The sequence below is a fragment of the Hyaena hyaena genome, unplaced genomic scaffold, assembly GCF_003009895.1.
Source record: "Hyaena hyaena isolate Hyena2069 unplaced genomic scaffold, ASM300989v1 scaffold_26, whole genome shotgun sequence".
NCBI classification, from domain to species: Eukaryota; Metazoa; Chordata; class Mammalia; order Carnivora; family Hyaenidae; genus Hyaena; species Hyaena hyaena.
Genome location: NW_024080658.1, coordinates 3,157,087 through 3,177,196, shown reverse-complemented (window position 1 = coordinate 3,177,196; position 20,110 = coordinate 3,157,087). Strand labels below are relative to the sequence as shown.

Sequence of the window (20,110 nt, the reverse complement as noted above, 5' to 3'; positions counted from 1 at the left end):
AATGTCTTTCAGCCAACTTGCTTTAAGATGTTAATGCCATTTTCTATGGGTGCAAGGGCAGAGTTGAGATTTCTTTTTGTGTTCCAGAGATTTGTTGGAGAAACAAAAAAGGCTCCATGTGGGCCCACACGCTGTGTATTTAGAAAGGGCTCTGTATTTACCAGCATAAGAAAACTCTCATGCTCAGTATTTTTTAAGATAAAAATTAATTAAAAACAAATACTACTACATTTATCAATTCCTATATTTCCCAGAATACGCAGATTTTGAATGTGTGTAATTCAATTTAATAAGCATTCATTGGGCCCTCATTATGTACAAAGCTTCTATGCTACACATTCATGGTAATACAGAGATAAAGTTACAATATGCAAGAGGGAAGGCACGTATACAAAATACTATCAAATATGGCAAAATGCTGGGGAAGACATGAGAAATGCTTTGCTCTAGCGTTCTGAGTGACAAAGTGCCCAGGTGAAGGGAAGGAGCAAAGATTTGAACAGCCACAGGTCATCTGCTCTTTGCAGTCATCGATACTGGATATGAATAAATGACTCGATCAATGTTTTTCGTCAGATAAACTATGAAGAATCAGCATGTTTTCTGATGTATGGAAATGGGAGGAGGAGAACATTCCAGATGGAGGATAAAATATAGACAATGATGCAACAGAAAGAAAATTCACTGTGCTACTGGGGGAAAACAAATGGTTTTGTATGATTTGAAGAGGTTTACGTAGAATAGGACTGTCTAACGTACGTGCAAGTCATGCCTCGTCAGAACTATAAAGTCAAGATGAGAAAGATATTTAATTCAGGGATAGCAATCAAAATTGGGAAACACTATTATTCAAATAGGGCTTCAGGAGAAGATGAATGTATACTTATAGTGAAGTACATGGCTTTGGGCCAGAGAGACTGAGCTCCAATATTAGTTCGTCTGGTTATAAACTAAATGAACCTGTGCATGTTACTTAATCTCTCTGAGTCTCAGATTCCTCATTAGTAAATAGAGGTAATAAACCCACCTTACCGACTCCAACTCCAGAATCATAGCTACTTCAAGGGAGAGAGGGTAGGAGTGGCATGGCGGAACAGGTCACAAAGGAAACTTCACTTTTGCTGAAACAATTGCGGCTAAACGTTAGCGTTGTCAATTCTAGGTGTTGAGAATATTCACATAACTTCCAACTTTTCTAAATGTTTGAAATATTTTGTAAATAAAAAAATAAGCCCAACTTACAGTCATGGGTGCTGGATATAATGTTTATCAAGTGTGTGACACAGGCCCTGGCACATAGCAGGTTTTCATAAAGGAAAGCTGTTCCAATGTTGTTTTTACAATGTAACAATGGGGGTAGTAGAATAGAAAATATGGGATAAAAGAGAAACAGTAAAATCAGGGCACAGAGGACTCCCACTTATAGCCAAGACGGAATAACAGGGACTGATTTTGTCTTCCCACTTAAAGCAACTGAAAAAATGGACAAATACATGAAACAAAGTTTTTCAAGACAGTGGACATCAGACAACGAAGGGGCAGTATTCTCAGAAAGTTGGAAGACAGATGATTTTCTGTGATTGCTCCAGCTTATTGCTCAGAAAGAGCTTCCAGGCCTTGAAGTAGGGAAAGGGAACTCAGGTGGATCCTAGTGGTCTCTCTGACTTGAGGAGACAAAGATGGCGGTACTGGGGGGCCAGACTCCCAAGCCCCTGGAGCCTGCATGGGAAAACAGATAAGAAGAGAGGGCTCCACGGAGAGGACTCTGGGTCTGCAGAAGATACCCGTGTGTATTCTGCTGAGCAATGGCAGTGCTTACATGTAAGGAAGCACCCTGAGGCCTGGAAAAGAACCATCTGGAAGGATTAGAGGAAACAGCCCTTAAGATTTCCCATAGGGCCAGGAAGACTGTGTGCTTACACCAGCAAGAATAGAAAATGTCATAATTCATAAGGCATAAAGGAGAGTACTCAGAAGGGTTTTACTTCACTAGCAGGGAAAAAAATTAATCTTGGACTGAGTGTTGTTCAGGTTCTGCCTAACAAAGCTTTATGGCAAACGCCAGAAAAATCAAACCATTTCCAGTTTCCAAGTAACTTAACTCTATTCCAAAACAGAGGTCACAAATATTTACAGGAATATAAAAATATACAGAACCCAACAAGGTAAGACTTACAATATTTAATGATTAATCTAACAAAAGATAAATAATACTTGTACACTGAAAACCAGAAAATGTTGCTGAAGTCAATTTAAGCAGACCTGAAAAATAGAGAGATATACTATGCCCAAGGATCTGAGGGCTTGGGATTTTAATACGCCAATTTTCTTCAAGATGATCTATATATTCAAAGCAATCCCAGGCAAAAAACCATAAAATCTGTGTGGAAATACAAGGGACCTAGAACACCCAATACGACTTTCAGTCTACGTGCTGCTAAGGAGAGCATGCCAATAAAACTTTCAAAATGAACCAACATTACACTTCTTGATCTCAAGACTTATCATGATGTTACAGTGATCAAGACAGTGTCACAATGACATCATTATAGACAAATTGGTCAACTGTACAAAAGAGAGTCCAGAAAACCAAGACAGAAACACACATATATGGCCAACTGACAGCAGAAAAGTGGAGAAAGATTTTGATTAGTTTTCCAATAAATGTTGTGGAACAATTTTCTATCCATATGCAAAAGGAGGGGGGAAAAAGGAATTTCAATCTATACCTTGAGCCACAAACAAAAATTGACTGAAAATGAATCATAGACCTAAATGTGAAGCCTATAACTGTACAGCTTCCAGAAGGAAACGTAGGAGAACACTTTTTTCACCTTAGATTAGGCAAAACATTTTTCAGGCACACCAAAAACATAATCTATTAGAAAGTAAGTTGGGCTTCACTAAATTTTGAGCTTCTCCTCAAAAGACACTGTGATGAGATGAAACATCTGCAGATCATGTATCTGGCCAAGAGCTTGCATCCAGGATATCTATAAAGAATACTTAAAATTCAGTAATAATAATAATAATAAATGAGTGTTATTAATTTCTTTAATAAATTAGTACGTTAGGAAAAGATTTAAAGAGACATTTCACAAAAGAACATAAATGGCAAATAATCACAGGAAAAGGTTAATGTCACTCTGAAAAGGGTAAAATAACCATTAGGGACAGAAAGCAGAGAGCGGTGACCTGGCATGGGAAGGATGGGCACAGTTGGAAAGGGAAGCCAGAGGCTACTTTTAAGGGTTATATTGTGGCGATTTTCAGTATCTAGTATGTTTCATGGATGTATACATATGTCAAAATCTATCAAAGTATACACTTGAGGTGCGATATTTAAGGTGCATTTAGTTTCTCAACTGTACCCGGATAAAGGTGTTAGCACAGCTATAGGGATATGCTCTTATGACAGGAAAGAAGGAAAGCAAAGATGAATTTCGACTTCGGGTGACTGATGAATATGTTGGTTCTGCAAAAACTGGAGAGAGGAGAAACAGATCGGCCTAGGAAACAACGGCTTCTCTTCACGTGAAGAGGAAGAGAGGAGGAGCCCTGCCCCCCATTCTTAGGTGTTTGTCACGGTCAGGAGACGCTTCTATGGCTCTCACCCCCTCCGCTTCTGCTTATAATTATCATGTGAGGTAAAGGTCAATGGGGGAAATGTGAGCCCTTCAAAGAGAAAATGTAATTTTGAAGCATGTGCTCATGTCCCTTCTCTGGATTTGGAAGGTCACACCAGCCAGTTTCTGCTGTGGCTGTAACACACTTGGAGCCATGAGGGAGGCCCAGCCACCCACACCACTGTCAAGGGTCACCCTAAGCAATAAAACTACGTAGCTCAACACTGGTCCCTTGTCTCCAGCCTGAAGAAGGTCAGGCTATATTGTCTTGTCTTAAAGACCCCAGGCTGCTGTGCATTTTGTGATCTTTCATCTGGTTTTGGTTGATTTTTCAAGCTCCTCTAACACCGTAAGCTGTGTTTTTGGTTTGTTTTGTGGGTTTTTTTGTTTGTTTTAGCCGTCTGCATGTGACTGCAGAGAGATGCAGAAGGGTATGGCAGAAACAGCACGGGCTTTGAATGAGACAGACCAGGGTTCAAGTCTGTGTTCTACGTCTTATATGCTGTGGGCAAGTGTTTTAACTTCTCAGGGTCTACTTCTAGTTCTTTAGCTATAAAATACAAATAAAAATGCCTATTCTTTATGTTTGTGTCTACATATAATTAGAGACTTTCCCTTGGTCTTTGTCTCTCCATCTCATCTCATCTCCCTCCCTCCCTTCCTGATATCTACCTACCTATCTATCTATCTATCTATCTATCTATCTATCTATCTATCATCATCTATCACCTGGGAGGATTTGAAGCATAGTGGTACGGTGGATACACTGTAAATGTTAGCTGTTATGAGTATCCGCTTTTCATGCTTTTAATTTTACTTACAATCTTTTAGACCAGTAATTCTCAAAATGTGCTCCCCAGATCAGAAGTACCCGTATCACCTGGGAATATGTTAAGGATGCAAATTATCCTGCTCAGACCTACTGGGTCAGAAACTCTGTGGGTGGGACCCAATGAGCTCTGTTTTACCAAATTCTCCAGGTAAATCTGATGCACACTAGAGTATGAGAACTACTGTTCTAGATTATCGGGCTTGCTAAAGTAAATGGGTAATGAGGGAGGCTATTTCGTATGCTTCATAATTCTCAGCTGTGTTTGAGGCAGCTAAGGCTTCCGCCTTATAGAGCAAGCACCCTTACAGTACACACAAGTCTTTGTTATTTAGCCAGCACTGATTGAGTGCTTGTTTTATGCCAGGCATAGGTTTTAACCAAATGGTTTTCATGCCCGTGTTATCCTCTGATCATGTCATTTGCCTTACCTCTACTTCCACACCGATTTCTGTGCTCTCAGAGGGCAAAAACACAGGGTCTCACACAGCGTTTGCACGTGCCATTGTGCTCAATGTATTACTGCCAGCTGCTAAGCGACTGACAGGGGCCAAAGGGCTTGTCTCCTTTGTCAGAATTGGTAAAGTTCTGAAAAGTGTGTTTTCCATTTTATTCTTATGGTTTGAAACATGGTAATGAGAGACACAGTCGAGTCCATTTTTATCTTCAACCTTTTATCCTCTCTACCCTCCCCTAAATCCTTGCTTTCTATTTACCTTTGGATTTGTCCTTGAAATACGTTCTCTTGTGTAGTATCTCGGCTTCTGGGTTTGTACGTTGGGTTTCTCAACTTCATCTGATTTCAGTTCCGTGCAATAAATAATAGCCATTTTAGCTAGAGTTTTAGCTATGAATAGCTTCTCTCCTCATAACTTCATCTTATATTTATTGCCTAAAATGATAGATTGAAAGTCATCACCTAGCAACTGGCACATTTTTCTCTTGTGGTCTAGTTACTTGTGATGATTGACTATCGCTACCGCTTCACTTGCTCGTTCTGGTCAAAAATGGATATAACGAGTCTATAAATAGAGGTCCATTTACATACTCTTTAAGATTATCAGTGCCACTTACCGAAATGAGTTCATTTGTACAAAATACTTTGTCTATCAATTCATTTCTCACATTCTCAAAAGGAGTAGCCAATTCAAGCCTATCTAGGATTTTATACGTACAGGACTTTATTAGTTCTGTTATCTCAAACACCAGATCTCCTGTTGGAGACTGCCTTTGTGTCTCTGTGAAGAAAGCAACTAAAAACTTAAAGGAAGAGAGAACACAAAATTTTTATATTGCTTCATGTTCATTTCTTGTATAGTGCTCTGTCACAAAAAATTAATGCTTTGTACTTTAAAAGAGTCTTTCATCCAAAAACCTCAAAGAACTTTATAAATAAGTAAGCATGATTATTCACATTTACAGGTTGGGAATGATGCGCAAAGCTGTTAAAAGCGCATTGTGCATCATTGCCAAACTCAAGAAGAAGCTCGTTTTAATTAAATGCATATAAAATTAGTTTGCTTGGTGTTTAAAAATATGTACACTAAGTTCCTCTAGGCTTCAATAGCCCATGGATACTAAAAAGTTATGAGAATGGTAAGCCCAAATTCCTCTGGCTCTTCCCTTGGAGAAAATTCAAGACCTTGGCTCCCTGCAAAGTCCTCTGTTGGAATCTGGGTGTCCCCAGGGGCATTCCTTCTGTGCTCACGGACCATCCATCCCTGCAGGGCCTCCTCTGCTTCACGGAGCATCAGTTTCCAATCATGTGCTGGTGTGCACTCTTCCCCCATTGTCCTGGAGCCATCTTCAAAGAGGCACCTGTACCCCTAAGTGCCCAACTGCACAGTTCCCCAGTGACCTGCAGTGGAGTGGGAGAAGGCCCTCTTCCCTTTGAGTCATGTTCTGATAGAGACAGTCTTTTGTCTTAAGCTCTAGTGTTTTGTAAGTGGCTTTTCTTTTCAAAAGTTCTATCACTTTTTACTATTCCCCAAGGAGAGCTGGGCTCAGAGGTGCATGCTGATGACAAGTATCGTGGTGGACTCAGAACTTTGCATCTTCCGTGGTCTTAACTGATGCTGAGGTTCTGTGCAAATCTGCGTTCAATAACTGACACCCAAGGCCAAGCCAATCAGATCAGGCCAGTCCTGGAGGATAGGGGTTGCTTTCCTTGCTCCTGAGTCAGCCTCCCAGAGTACATAGCAGGGTGAATGTGGAGAGGCAGAGCATGGAATCCAGTGTAGAGCCCCAACATCAGACAAGGCCACTCTGTGATCAGGATGAATCAAGTCCACTCTGTAATCACATGGGGAAACAGACAAAAACATATTATTGTCTAAGCCATAACAATGGTCCACCATTTCAGTTAGAAGAGGGGGTGCTGTCAGGAAGTGGGAACAACTCTATGATTGAGTATCTGAGTAAATCTTATCTAGAATTAGGGAGCAATGAGGGGATGCTAGAGCTATAATTGGCCAATATGTTGCTTTTGCCTTACTTAGCATTCAGTCCGGAGCAAAGCCTCTTTCTTCTTCAGCCTTTTCCAAAATTACTTACTGGCAGCCCCAATCCTAGAAATAAGTCCTCTCTAACATTCCCTTATCAAGACTCCCCAGTGTTCTCTATGGTGTGCATCCTTGTTCATATAATGAGCAATAAATCCAGTGGTTCAAACTACAGATGTCTTCCTGGAGGGCTTTGGCTTAGGCTGGAGGGTACTGACATCCAAGTGGACACAACAATGGGCTCTGGTATTCTGTCAGGCTTGACCAATGGGAGGAACCAGCAGAAGACTTGGGGTAAGAGGAGAATGAGGTCAGGGCATTTATTCCCCGTCCTTCTTTGCATAACTCGTGTCCTATCTTTCCACATGGCAGTGACCTGTGTTGTTAGCCCTGAGACATTACACCAGGTCTGGTTGGTTTCCCTAACTTGTGACTGCACCTTTGAATACACTCACTCTATTTAAGGCTCTTTCACTCTCCAGCTTGAGAGTGCTGTCAATTTATTGCTGGAACCAGCTTTCTTACTAGATTCTCCGTACTACACTCTGACTCTTTTCTCTTAGGATGTGTGTCCTCCTAAGCCACGTTTCAGTTCTCTTGCAAACAGACTCCTGGCTTGTTTGTGTCACCAGCTTGCCAGGAACAGCCCTGGGAGGGCAGAATCACGCTTCCACAGGTTTTCCATTTTGTTGCCTGATCAAGCTTAATTAACAGGTTTAGGAAAGACCCTCAGAAATTATGAAATTTCAAGGTCAGCTGACTGGCAAATCTTTCCCTTCCTCTTCTGTGTCAGGAAACTGCACACCCGTTGTGGAAATCAAATCCCAGGCAAAAAAGAATGAGGATTATGCAGGTATATGTATGCACAATAAACCCATTTTCACTCTAAAGAAAATACACAGAATATTAAGCAAACACATCAATGGCTCTAGCCATGGATTACTTAAGAGATCATCCTTAATTAATACATTCAAAAACGTTAAGCATTTTAACACTTTTTTTTCTTTTAAAACTAGTAACTGATTGCTGAAAAGCTCAGAGACACAGCAGAAAAATTTCCTTTTGTGAAAGCTACTCCACAAGGAAATGCAGATGTTGGCAAAGTATTTTAAGTTTTAGCACACTATTCATTCTCCTTGTGACTCAGTTTGGCTTTATTATTATTTTTCAAAAATGATACACTTTTTAAAAAACTATGTGATTTTGAAAAGCTTTCCCGTAGATGCAATTGTTTCAAAATTACATGTTGGGGATACATTTCTTTGTTTCTGTGGGAATACATCTTCACTGGTATAATGTAAGTCAGTATGAAAATAAGATTTGCTTAAAGGAAATTGTTTTATAGCCATGCTTCAGGAACATGTGGAGTCCATCAGTCACAGCAGAATCCTGGGACCCTAAGGGCTCTTTCAGGGAGACCTAAGGGTAGTTCTAGAGAGTTTTTAAAAGGGGGAATAGGTACAATTCCTGAAGCATTTTGATTGTAATTAAAAAAAAAAAAAAAAAAGAAGGACAGGGCATCAATACAGGAATTCCCTACTTCTATAGATTACCTTCAGGAGCCAGATTTATTTTAAATAAACATATGTTATGTAGTTTCAATAAACATACATATCATGGTGATGGAAAATTTTGCATTAATTTAAAGATTAAACATGGGACCTTCAAGGACATTTCAGGGTTGTAATTAGCTCCTTTGGGACTTTGCTCTTAGACCCTGGGGGTACAATAAGACGTTTATTTCTACTATTAGGCAATACCTACAAGTTATACCTATGATACAGAGAGTGATCAGCTCATGTGAGATTTGGAAATGCAGAAGGGACTCCCTACCTGTGTGAGGCAAAAAGCCTACAAAACCCCTCTAAGCCTCAGTTTCCTTGTCCAGGAAACAAGTGTGTGCTGAAGATTAAGTGTCATAGATACTCAAAGAGTTTAGCAGAGCCCCAGGCCCAATATATGGTTAGTTATTATGTTCCTATAATTATTGCAGACATAGTAGTTTAGTATTTGGACTTGAAAATTAATATCCCTTATAAAATATGGAAGGGGCTTAAAGTCGTCTTTAAGACATCATATTCTATGGGCCAATGTATACTTGACAAATTCTCTTTTCTAGGAACATATTAGGTATTTTCCAAACAATAAAACAAACCCATTTAGTTAACTATAACTTTTAGGGGAGCGTGTAAGGCACGCTGATGAAAAAATAAACCCAAATTTACATTTCTGGTTGATTGCAACACAGATGTCAAGACAATTCAATGGGAGAAAGTAATCAAATGGTTCTGAGATGACTAAATATCCATGTGCAAGACAATGAAGCTGGACTCCCACCTCATATTGTATACAAAGGTGCAGTAAAAACAGACCATTGACCTAGATGTAAGGGCTAAAACTATGAAAGTCTTTCAAAATAATATAGGAGTAAATCTTCATGACCTTTGGTTAGGCAACACTTTCTTGGATAGCACAGCTATCAAATAATAGAAAAAATATATATTGGTCTCTGCCTCCTACTCCTGGCACAGAGCTTCTAAAACTCTTATAACTTCCAAAGTGGTAAGTAGGAGCATCTTTTGTTCTAATGTTTGATCTTTGACCCTGGTTCCTCACACAGAGCTCTCAAATCCCTTGGAATCCCTTGTGTGACAGGAGTATCTTTTGTTCTAATGAAGCAGTGCTTGGGGAACTCCTGGATGAGGGCTGGTCAAGAGAAAAACCAAATCACGATGAGAAGCTTGGAACTTTCAGTCCCATCCCGTACCTTCCAGGAAAAGGAGAGGAGCTGAGTACTGAACTAATGACCAACATGCCAATGTAATGAAGCCTCTATAAATTCCCAAGCAGGGTTTGGAAAGCTGCCGGATGGTGGACACATCCACACACCAGGAGGGTGACATCCTCTAGCTCCACAGGACAGAAGCTTCCGCACTTGGGGTTCTCCCAGACCTCACTTTATGTGTCTCTTTATCTGGCTGTTCACCTGTATCCTTTAGCATGTTCTTTTCTAATAAAGTGGCAAACGTAAGGAGATATTTTTCTGAGTTCGGTATTTCTAGGAAATTAATTGAACCCAAGGAGGGGGTCATGGTAATCTCCAACTTATGGTCAGTCAGTCAGAAGCACAGGTAACAATGGGAACTTGTGAATGGTATCTGAAGAGAGCGCAGTCCTGGGAACTGAGCCCTTAGCTTGTGGGATCCGACGCCATCTCCAGGTAAACAGTGTCAGAACTGACTTGAACAGTAGGACGCCCGGCTAGCATCAGAGAATTTTCAATGTAGTAAGACCCTCACACACATCTGGTGTCAGAAGTATTGTGAGTGTGGCAGTCATATGAAAGAAAAACACAAGAGAAAAAATGAGTTTTTCCAACTGAACAAGAGCACAAGTGACAAAAAAAAAAAAAAAGAAGTAGACTACAAAATTTAAAACCTCTGTGACACACAACACCACCAAGAAAGTGCAAACGCAACAGATAGAATGAGAGTAAATATCTGCAAACCATATATCTGATAAAGGATATCTAAGATATACAAAGAACACTTACAACTCAATGAAAAGACAAATAACCAAATTTAAGAAGTGGTTCAGAGGATATGAAAAGACATTTCTCCAAAGATGATGTACTGTATGATTGATAGGCACATGAAAAGATGCTTAACATCATTAGTCACTACAGAAATGAAAATCAAAACCACACTAAGATACCACTTCATGCAGACGAGGGTGGCTATCGTCAAAAAGTCACAATGACAAGTATTGACAAGGATGTGGGGAGACTGCAACTTCACACATTGCACAGGGGAATGTAAAAAAAAGCTTCAGCCACTTTGGATAATAGTCTGGCAGATCCTGAAAAAGTTAAACTTATTTATAAAATACATTTTAAATTTATAAAATACATATACATAAAAAGTTAGACGTTTACCATACAACCTAGCAATTTCAGTCCTTGGCATATACTCCAGAGAAATAAAAGCATAAGTCTGCACAAAAACTTGTAGATGAATTCTTAGAACAGTGTTATTCTTAATAGTCAAAAGTGGAAACAACCCAAAAGTCTATCAACTGATGAATGGATAGGCAAAATGTTGCATATTCATACAACGGGATGTTAGTTGAGAATAAAAAGGAATGAAGTACTGATAATGTTACAATACGGATGAACCTTTAAAATATTATGCTAAGTGAAAGAAGCCAGTTACAAAAGATCACACATTGTATAATTTCATACATACAAAGTGTCTAGAGTAGGCAAATCTATAGACTTAGAAAGTAAAGATTAGTTGTTGCCGGAGACTGGAGGAAGGGGAGGGCTGGAGAGAGTGGGAAGCGACTGCTAATGGGGACAGAGTTCTTTTCTTGGCTGACAAAAAAATGTTCTAAAATTAGATTGTGGCGAATGGTTGAACAGCTCTGTGAATATATTTAAAAATATTGAATTGTGTACTTACAATGGGTGAATTATGGTATGTATTAATTATATGTCAATAAGGTTGCTTTAGAAAAGAAAAAAAAACCCAAACATATCTTAAATATAGACTTTATAGTCAGTTTCATCCACATAGATTTCTAAAATATAAAATACATATTTGATCATTGCACTGATTAAGCTTAACACTGTATTTTATAGCAAATTCTGCAAACCTGTTTGAGTTAATTGGAGACCAATGGAAATTTGGATGGGAATGTAATTACCTGAGTTGAACCATGATTAAAAGGCATTCTAGTCTCACTAGAAGGTACTACTGGATTTTTAATAAGTGCCGGCTTCTCGGAGTCAGGCTTTCTGCTCCTTGAATAACATAGAACAATGCTTTTAACTAGGCCCCCTTTCCTATCAGGCAAGTGATACAGATTGACTCATGGTAAGAGGGCAGCCTTCTGAGTGAGCAGCACTATTCCTTGCAATGCTTGAAATTTCTTTGCAGTTTCTGCTTTCCATTCGAGTATTGATTGAGACAGGGCTCTGTGTAGCTTACAAGTGTCAAGTATTGGCACGGTGTGATGTTAGAGCTCTGAGGCCACTATTGTAAGGGGTTGACTGTCTTTATGGAGTTGGGGGTACACAGGGCAAGCTAGTGGATTAAGGCACCGAAGCGCTTGCCTTCAAGGACCCAGGCTTAGCTCAAAACCAGTGCCCCTAGAACCTCCGTCTCAATGACAAAATTAGTTGTCATTGTACATCACAAGGGTCTACCTTTTAGACAAGCAATCCCTGTTTTCTTTCATGTAATGAACTATTTAGGGATGTGCTTTTGACATATATATATATATATGGAACTTTTGACATATCTGACATATATAGAACTCATTTGGCAATTACAAATGCTGCCTGTTAGTAACTGTGATATTTTTAGATGCTCTGCCATACTGTGAAAAGTGCAAAGTATTCTGAGTCAGAAGAGCAGGGTTCAAGTCTTAGCTCTGCCAACTAAAAGTGTTGGTTTTTTTAATAAAAAATAAAAAAATAATAAAAGCATTGGGCCCTGGGCAGGTCATGTGAGCCCCTCTGTTTTGGTTCCCTCTGTCAACAGGCTAATAATGTTACCTGTCTTGTAGATGTATCTGAGCATTCAATGGGGCAACGTTGCTAAAGTGCCTTTGTAAAGTGAAAAGGGCCCTCACAGCCATCTTTGTTGTCCGTGGACCTGTGCAATGTTCTCACTGAGACTGAGATCTCCCTGCTTTTGTAGCTCCATGGGGCTGAGTGTGGACACTCAGATCAGATTTGCTGATCTGCTGGTTGTTTTGGGGAGTCCTTGGGTTGTTGGGGGGGTGGAGGTGTTCCAGATACTTTCACCTGACTCATCCTTAAGGAGGCCGGGATATGGCGTGGGTCAAGGGCATCTGGATGGGTCATTCATTCACTTGTTTAACAACGATTAATTGAGTGCTACTGTGGTCTAGGTGCTTGTGATAAACTGGTTTGTCAGACTGACAAAAGTCTGCCCCCAGAGGCTTACATTCTAGTGAAAGAAAAAGATCCAATAATCAGTGACATAAATAAATACATAATTTCAAAGAATTGGAGGTGCTCTGCAGAAAATACAGCAAAACTAAGGATAGAAAGTGGGAGTGGGCACTCTTTGGTTTTTTTATTATTATTCTGAACAATTTCAGACCTACGGAAAGTTGAAACAGCAATACGCAACCAACACTCCCTTTTGCATTGCCTAAATCCACACTATTATGCCACATTTGCCTTCTCTCCCTCTCCTAGGTGTGCGGGTCTTCTTATGTTTGCATATAGCATGTTTGTTGTTGCTGAAACCTTTAAAGTAAGTTATAGATATCATGAAACTTTATCTCCAAATAGTCCAACAAATTCCTCCCAAGAATAGGATACTCACCTGTACAACCACAATGCCATTATGACTCAAAAAATATAATAACAAAGGGGCACCTGGGTGCCTCAGTTGGTTAAGTGTCTGACTCTTTATTTCAGTTCAGATCACAATCTCGGTTTGTGAGTTTGAGCCCCACATCAGGCTCTGTGCTGACAGTCTCTCTGCCTCTCCCTTGCTTGTGGTCTCTCTCTCAAAATAAATAAACATTTTTTTAAAAAATGATTTTAATAAACGCTTATTTATTTTGAGAGAGAGAGAGAGAAAGCACGAGTGGGAGAAGGACATAGAGAGAAAGAGAATCCTAAGCAGGCTCCATACTCAGTGCAGAGCCCGACAAGTGGTTCAATCCCATGAACCCTGAGACCATACCCTGAGCCAAGATCAAGAGTCAGATGTTTAACTGACTGAGCCACCCAGATGCCCCTAAAATAAATAAACTTTAATGGGGCTCCTGGGTGGCTCAACTGGTTAAGTGTCAGGTCATGACCTCACAGTTCGTGAGTTCGAGCCCCACATCGGGCTCTGTGCTGACAGTTGAGAGCCTGGAGCCTCCTTCATATTCTGCATCTCCCTCTCTCTGCCTCTCCCTCACTCATGCTCTGTCTCCTTCTCTCTCAAAAATAAATACTGAAAAAAAATTTTTTTTAAATTAAAGAAATTAATAACATACACTAACACTATTTAAAATGGTGTAAAATTCACCTTGGTACAAACAAGTTTTGGTTTGTCTGGTATCTTTAGAGCCTTACTCTGTTGAAGTGATTCTCAGCTAAACATTATGTCTGTTGTCACTTTGATAAGTATTTCCACGTTTGTTATTAGTGGCATCTTTTTTTGAAGTGTCAAATCTTGTGACTATTTAAAATAAAATACCATTGTAATTTAAAGTGAAAAAAATAAAATAAAATAAAATAAAATAAAATAAAATAAAATGGTGTAAAATTCAAATTTTCCCCAATTGTCCCTCCAAAATCCTATGTAGCTGTTTTGTTCTTGCTGTTTGTGTGGGAGAGTGGTTACCTAGACTTCTCCACATACGTGACATTTCAGGAAAACACCGAATGTGGAGAGAGAGATGGTTAGGTGAGGATGTGTGTACATGCGCCTGCTCGGCCTGGGGAAGGGCAGGAAGGCCCAGATAGAAGCACAGGCGGCCGATTCTCATACGGATTTACAGGCTCCCGTCCGGTGCAAGCACACTGCCGGACACTTCTCACCAAACCCCGCTAGCCCTGGACCTGTGCTGAATTCCAACAGTCATAAATCTGAAAACGTGAAGACTTCACACAGAGGCTTTCCCGTCAACCAGCTATTTACTTTAGGGCATCCAGGTGTGTTCAGGACATTCTAGGATTTTTTTCTTCTTCCTTCCTTCCTCCCTTCCTCCCTCCCTCCCTTCCTCCCTTCCCTCCCTCCCTCCCTCCCTTCCTCTCTCTTTCTTTCTTTTTTTGAGAGAGAGAGGTGCAATGAGCCATGGGGAGAGAATCCTGGGGGGTAGAGACAGAAAGAGAGAGAGAGAGACAGAGACAGAGAGACAGGGAGAGAAGCAGAGCTCGTCCGAAGCAAGGCTTGAGCTCACCTGATGTGAGACTCAAACTCACAAACCATGAGATCATGACCTGAGCTGAAGTCAGATGCTTAACAACTGAGTCATCCAGGTGCCCCCAGGAAATCCTATAATATTTTCTTATTTTTCATCTTATTATTTTGTATAAGCAAAGGGCAAATGAAATATAAGTGTTCTGAGACTAGCGTTAAGATGTTTAAGCACTGCAAGTTTAATGCAGTTCATACTAGAATTGACATTATTATTAATGTCAAAAGAGGTAAATCTTAGGACAAACAACGTTGTGTTCAATTGAGAAGGAAAGGACAAAAATTGAAGGTCATATACAAAGTTCCGGAAATATGTAACATAAGACTCCTAAAAGGGTGAGGGGCAGTTAAAAATTACATACTAAATATTAGCTCTTTCAGAACAAAATACCTTCCAAAAGAGTTTACTGTATGATTTTTTAAGTCAGTCGGTCAGTTATTTAGTTAGCTGGTTAGTTAATTAGTTTATTTATTTGTTTGTTTGTTTATAAAAAGAGATAACATGCATGAGAGAGGGAGGGGGAGAGGGAGAGAAGGAGGAGGAGAGGGAGAGAGGAAGAGAGAGAGAATCCCAAGCAGGCTTTGCTGCTGTCAGCGCAAAGCCTGACATGGGACTCAAACTCACAAACCCGTGAGATCCTAACCTCAGCTGAAACCAAGAGCCAGACAACTGACTCAGCCACGCAGGCGTTCCCTATACGATTTTTTAAAACATTACGATTTTTTACACATTTCTCATATTGGATTCGGATAATTAATGCTAACTGCCACAGCAGGCAAATCCTGAAATCTCAGCTTACACAACAAAATTTTATTTCTTGCCTGTGTAAAATCTGGTAAGATGGGGCATCTCTCCTTACAGCCTCACCATCTGGCACCTGTAACCTCCCAAGGGGCCTTGAATGCCCGGAAGAGAAGGATGGAAGAAGACGCTGACTATTCCTTGCTTCTCCCCCGGGGACTAGTGTCATCACTTCTGTTGACACTTCGAAGTTGCCAACCTGCCTCACCACTGGGCAACGTAAGGGAGTACTTGGAATAACTGGCGAGAGTCAGTGGTCTCCCCGCAGGTATTAAATGGGAGAGTAGGAAGCTCAATAATGGAGTCTTCAGGGACATCTCGGTGGTGGCCGTGGCACTACGCGCGGTGTTTACAGCAGGAGAAGCGAAGGAGTTAAAACTCGTTGTTTTCTCCTAGCGCTCTCATCCAGAAAGCTTCCTGTCCTCTTTCCTCTTGGCCTCAGGTTTCCTCTCGAAACTTCTGAAGACCAAGTCCTTCCTAGGTGGGGGCCCAGGTGAAAGCGGCCTGATGTTACCTCTTCAGTTAAATTCTGGTTTAGGCCAGAAGAGACAAAGAGGGTGTTCACGGTTCACAGTCTGGCTCTTGCAGATTTGGGACTTGGTAGGTGTTCGGGATCAAAACAATGGGTATTAATAAGTCAAGGGTTTATCTAGATTATTCTAGATTAATCCAGATGCCCTTGGATTCCAGCATCAACCATCACAGCCTGCTGCTGTGGTTAAAGACAAGAATTAAAGACAAGAATTCAAATTATGTGAGGAGCTAAATTCAGAAACACAATTGCAGCTTCAAAGGACAATGGCTTTGGAGGTTTAGTCTGGTACCTGGCAGCCCGAAGGATGTTCTCTCTCGGCTGGACTAGCTCTGGGCAGTCCGGCAGACCAATCAGTCACCATGCCAGCCCCCTTCCCTGTGGCTCCTGAGGGAAAGCAGGAGGCTGAACAGCCTGCTGTACTCTAAATCCTTTCTCCTAGGATCACTTGAGGGTCTAGGATATCTGTCCGTTTCTCATTCACGACTGTTAGGGGAATAGGCTGCCCAGAAATTCTGACTGCTCACGTTTGCTTCTGTGGCACTTGAGGAACACATGACTGAGGTATGATAGGGAAGAGACAAAGGTTTGGAGCCACAGAGACCTAAATTAGCAGAGATATTTAATACTCATAAACACCCATATACATCCCACCAGCCTGCCTGTCTCCCCAGTGATTCCTTAACCATCCTGCTGTTGAGCAGAACCATGGGACTCATCAATGAGCAATGACTGTGAGTGTTTCATGCTCCTCTTTTCCTCTGCTTTATGGGCCTGGAATCTAGGTCTTCCAGATGCTAGAATCTTCCCTGTTGGCCTGGGTCCTTGAGTACTGTTGGGGCAGAGCCTCCCCTAAACTTCTGAGTCAGGGATGTAAGGTGAGAAAAAAAACCAATGTTTCGAGGGCACTAAACTATTAAATTCAGTGTTTTATTCCTGTTTTCTGGTGTAACCTAACCAATTATGCCTAAGGCAGGATTTACAACCTCATCTGGTCTCTGCAATTTGATACTGTTGGCTCCCATTTTCTCATCTGTAAAGTGGGGATAATAATCCCTCCTGCAGAGTCTGGTAATTTTTTCTGTTCTGCATCTATTTGGGGGGTCAATTCTCTTTCTCCTCTAACTCCATGAGATTCTTGTGGTGGTTCTTGTCAATGTAGGGACTCACCTTCCCTCCCACGGGCCAGCCAATCAGAGAGCCACATCCTTATGGACACTGACTGGGCCAAGGGATGGGTAAGAGACCCCAACCTGGCTAATCACAGTCTACTTTCTAGACTGGAATGGATGCTGCAAGACAGGCTCTGTTTCCACATAGTCCTGGAGCTGTGAGATGCCATCTTTTCCCCCTCAGACAAGAAAGCAGCACCTGAGGATACTGGGAGAGCCCCAAGCTCCATCCAGCCCTGGATGCACCATCTCATAAGTCTCTCTCTCTCTTTCCTTAGGGTAGTTTGAGTTGGGGTTTAGGCACTTGCAACCAAAAGAGTCTTGACTAACCTTGATCTACCTCAGAGACTTACTGTAAAAATTAAACAAAATAATTCATTAAAGTGCCTGCCATATCACAAGCGCTCTAAACACGATGCTGTTATGACTGAGGCTGGTTGCTAGGGGTTCTAGCTTATTCCTTATTCTCAATCTTTTACGAAGTTTTAAGATTTGACGAGCTCATGAACTGAAACCACATGATTCTGGGCTCATGGGATTTTTTCCACTGGGTTGCACATTCTTGCTGTGTCCCTTGTTGACTTTGAGGGACATCCTAGGAAGCAGCTACTTGAAACCCTTTATTGCATATGCTATTGGGAGGGACATTGTCTACTGCTTCACTCAGGGTTCCATCTAGAAATATACATTAAGAAATTTTTCTCAGACTTACGTGGGAAGGAAAATTTGACTTCCCCAAAGTGGTACGTCTCCAACTTTTTCACCCTCATCATCAGAAAAGACTGAACTCATACTTCCACGGGTTGGAGACACAGCCCTGAGCACGGGGAGTACAATTTCTTCTGTTTATGTTAAAAATTCATGTGACTTTTGTATTCTTCTCCACTAGACATCCATGTTTCGTTTTATGGATGTTGTAAATCTGCATCAGGTCTCTTTGACTGCCTCCATGGTTGACATGAAATCTGTAATTCCTCTTCAGTAATGATGGCCGGAGTACAGAGACGACAACCTACATCCTTGTCTCCGTATCCTAATTGCTCTACAATTTCTCTGATCCCGATTGTAGTTTATTTATAGCTTTCTACTTTATGGTATATTTTCTTGTGAATTGCTTCAACTACTTTGTGGAAGCAAATGGGTTATGAATAAGTAAAAGCATTCACATAAACATTAAAAAAAAAGAACTGAGAAGCTTGAAATGATACCATATGAGGACACAGGATGTGTACTTGGTTTCCTACTAATAGGCATCTTACCCCCCAACCTGAGCTGAATTGAACACAAGGAAAGCGTTTAAAATTTTAACAGAAACAGCATGAAAAAGGCATAGCTAATATTCTTGTTATCCACAGAAAATCAAAAGTCCTAATTTGAAGAAAATACATTAATACTGATTTTGGAAGATAAATGCTGGAATCAGCACTGGAAAGACTGGGTCCATTTGCTTCCTTTTTAACCAAGGGCAATAATGAAAAATATTTTTGTTAACAGAACTACTCATTATACTTTCGCCTTCACACATTGGGACAGAAACTGGGCAGTAGCAATACCTTTACTATGTACATCCAGAACTGAGTTAGCTGGTCTTTTGGACATGCTTGGAAGCACTGAGAAGCTTGAAAACACAAAATGAGGGCTATGGATCTAATGCCCCTTTACTTACCTGTCTCCCCTTCTGAGCAACATTCTCCAAGTAAGGCTGGAGCTCCTACAACAGGATGAGGTTCAGAAGATCCTTGAACCTACTGAGAATGAATGTAAATATTAGTGTGATCTATACATTTTTTTTTTATGGGAGACCATCCATAGCTCTCAGTAGATTTTTGTAAACACTTATGATCTTAAGAGGTCAAGGACCAGTGGTGCTGGTCAAGGCTAATGGATTGTCTAGCATGGTGCCTTGTGTGTAGTATGGGCTCAATAAATATGTGTGACTCCTAAGAGCATAGATTCTGTGCTTCCCAGTCAGAAAGAGCTAAATGAGCCATAGGACCAGGTCTAAGAATTTAATCCCTTTAAATTTTAATTTCTTCACTGTTCACTTAAAAGGGAATAATACCTTACAGAATGTGGTAAGGGTTAAATGAGGTAAAATAAAGAATTCCTGACCCACAGGGAGCACTCAGTCAGTATAGCTGTTGTCAGTTAAACTGTCTTTCAGACAGAATTATCACATACTCATCAGGACCGGTTCTCGTTGTAACAATTTTTGTTTTTCAAAATAAAATAAAACAAAGTAAATAAAAACCTAAACAGTTATTCGAATGATTTTGGAATGTAACAGAGACAAATACAAAGTACAAATCAAGGCAGGGATTTACCTGTCTCGTCCAGGAGTGGAGACGACATCAACCTGACCTACGGAGACTCAGGCTTTTGTCGGAACCTCTTGTGATCGCTCCCTCCTTCCCGCTTCCTATCGCCATCATCGACTATGTGCACACGCACGCAGGCACGCGCTCACGCACGCAGGCACGCGCTCACGCACGCAGGCACGCGCCTGCATGCGCGCGCGCACGCAGGCACGCGCCTGCATGCGCGCGCGCGCACGTTCACGTACATGAACTTTCGGAACTCCTGAAAGTTAGCGGGAATCTTTCCGAATCCGTCTTTAAAATATAGTTCTGAATTCAGTCGCGAACTCCCCTAATTTAATTTCTGATAGGGCGTCGTTAAAGGAAGAATACCTTACT

The 20,110-nt window shown here is 40.9% G+C and overlaps 1 long non-coding RNA gene across 2 annotated transcripts in view; it reads right to left on the bottom strand.

Annotated features, from left to right (window-relative positions):
* LOC120228695 overlaps positions 1-19,834 on the bottom strand; it is a 52,528-nt gene extending 32,694 nt beyond the window's left edge. For both annotated transcript variants that reach the window (XR_005527572.1, XR_005527573.1), the window contains exons 1-2: positions 19,739-19,834; positions 19,081-19,162 (exon numbers count right to left, since the gene is read on the bottom strand). This is a non-coding gene — a long non-coding RNA (uncharacterized LOC120228695). The remainder of the gene's footprint in view (positions 1-19,080; positions 19,163-19,738) is intronic.
* Positions 19,835-20,110: the final 276 nt, after the last annotated feature.